Genomic DNA, 2,854 nt, shown 5'->3' with positions numbered 1-2,854 from the left:
AAGCCCGATGACTTCACCATGGCATCGTCCTCTAAAAGGTTTCGAAAGGGAGGTGAGTTTAATGGTTCTTACTCTAGAGGACAGGGTTCAGGAGGTTACTCAGTCCGACCAATTCAGTCTTCACTACAGACTGTAGTTGGGGGTCCACCGCAGATCGGTCAACACTTCTCTGAGTCTGGAGGTCATCCCCAGACCTCGTTGTTCTCACAGAGACCTATGCTTGAGTCCAGAGAGTGTTATGGATGTGGAGAGATTGGACATATTAGGAGGAATTGTCCAAAACAGAGTTATAGACCCCCAATAGCTAGAGGNTAGAGGCGGTCATGGAAGAGGCCGTTTTTCCGGAGGGCGTGGTGGCCGAGGTAATGGTGGTCACCAAAACGGCCGGGGTGACGGACAAATGGGAACTACTGCAGCACAACATGGTAGGGGAAACGGGCAGACAGTTGATAGGGCCCATTGTTACGCTTTCCCTGGGCGGTCTGAAGCGGAGACATCAGATGTTGTTATCACAGGTAATCTTTTGGTTTTTGTTGCATGGCTTCTGTATTATTTGACCCTGGCTCCACATTTTCATATGTATCTTCCTCATTTGCTACTGGTCTTAATTTACATTGTGAATTGCTTGACATGCCTATTCGTGTTTCTACTCCGGTGGGTGAGTCTGTGATAGTTGAAAAGGTATATAGGTCTTGTCTGGTGACTTTTGTGGGGAGCAATACTCATGTAGACTTGGTTATTTTAGAAATGGTTGACTTCGATGTAATTCTGGGTATGACTTGGCTTTCTCCAAATTTTGCAATCTTAGATTGTAATGCTAAAAGTGTAACGTTGGCCAAACTTGGGACAGACCCGTTAGTGTGGGAGGGTGACTACACTTCCACTCCAGTTCGTATCATCTCCTTTCTTCGTGCTAAGAGAATGGTTAGTAAAGGGTGTTTAGCGTTCTTGGCACACCTCAAGGATGATACTATCCAAGTACCTTCAATTGAGTCGGTTTTGATAGTCCATGAGTTTACAGATGTGTTCCCTGCAGACCTTCCTGGTATGCCCCCAGATAGAGATATTGACTTTTGGATTGATCTGGAGCCGGGCACTCGCCCCATTTCCATACCTCCTTATAGAATGGCTCCAGCAGAGTTAAGGGAGTTAAAGGCCCAACTTCAAGAGTTGTTAAGTAAAGGTTTCATTAGACCAAGTGCATCCTCTTGGGGTGCTCCGGTTTTATTTGTGAAGAAGAAAGATGGAAGTTTTTGGATGTGCATAGACTACCGGCAGTTGAACAAGGTAACTATTAAGAACAAGTATCCCATTCCTCGCATTGATGACTTGTTCGATCAGTTACAAGGTGCTTGTGTCTTCTCTAAGATTGACTTGAGATCCGGTTATCATCAATTGAAAATACGGGCAACGGATGTGCCAAAGACTGCTTTTCGAACCAGGTATGGGCATTACGAATTTATAATAATGTCTTTTGGTCTTACGAATGCCCCTGCTGCTCTCATGAGCTTGATGAACGGGATTTTTAAGCCATATCTGGATCTCTTTGTGATCGTATTTATTGATGATATACTGATATACTCCAAGAGTAAGAAGGAACATGAGGAGCATTTGAGAATTGTGTTGGAAGTGTTTAGGGAGAAAAGGCTTTACGCCAAATTCTCCAAGTGTGAGTTTTGGCTAGATTCATTGTCCTTCTTGGGGCACGTGGTTTCTAAGGATGGAGTTATGGTGGATCCTTCTAAGATTGAAACAGTGAGAAATTGGGTAAGACCTACTAATGTGTTAGAAATAAGGAGCTTTGTTGGTTTAGCCAGCTACTATCGTCGCTTTGTTAAGGGATTCTCTTCTATTGCTTCCCAATTGACGAACTTGACTAAGCAGAATGTTCCATTTGTATGGTCGGATAAATGTGAGGAAAGCTTTCAGAAACTCAAGACCTTGCTGACTACTGCACCTATCCTTACCTTGCCAGTAGAGGGTAAGAACTTCATTGTTTATTGTGATGCATCCTATTCTGGTTTGGGTGCAGTGCTAATGCAAGAGAAGAATGTAATTGCTTATGCTTCGAGGAAATTAAAGGTGCATGAACGTAACTATCCGACCCATGATTTGGAATTGGCTGTGGTAGTGTTTGCATTAAAGCAATGGAGACACTATCTATATGGGGTTAAGTGTGAAGTCTATACGGATCATCGTAGCCTACAGTATGTCTTTACTCAGAAAGATTTGAATTTGAGGCAGAGGAGGTGGATGGAACTACTGAAGGATTATGATGTTACCATCTCCCAGGAAAGGCTAATGTTGTGGCAGACGCCTTAAGTAGAAAAGCAGGGAGCATAGGTAGTTTAGCTCACTTGCAAGCTTCTAGGCGCCCATTGGCTAGAGAGGTTCAGACTCTGGCTAATGACCTTATGAGGTTGGAAGTAAATGAGAAGGGAGGATTTTTGGCCAGTGTGGAGGCGAGATCTTCTTTTCTTGACAAGATCAAGGGAAAACAGTTTAATGATGAGAAATTGATCCGGATCCGAGATAAAGTGTTGCGAGGAGAGGCTAAAGAAGCAACAATCGATGAGGAAGGTGTTTTGAGAATCAAGGGAAGGGTATGTGTACCCCGTGTTGATGATTTGATCAACACTATTCTGACAGAGGCTCATAGTTCAAGATATTCTATACATCCTGGTGCAACCAAGATGTATCGTGACCTAAAGCAACATTTCTGGTGGAGTATGATGAAGCGCGACATTGTTGATTTTGTTGCCAAATGCCCGAATTGTCAGCAAGTAAATTATGAACACCAGAGGCCTGGAGGAACACTTCAGAGAATGCCCATTCCCGAATGGAAGTGGGAAAG

This window comes from Solanum pennellii, chromosome 3 (assembly GCF_001406875.1).
Source record: "Solanum pennellii chromosome 3, SPENNV200".
In the NCBI taxonomy this organism is placed as follows: Eukaryota; Viridiplantae; Streptophyta; class Magnoliopsida; order Solanales; family Solanaceae; genus Solanum; species Solanum pennellii.
This window is presented reverse-complemented; position numbering follows the sequence as displayed.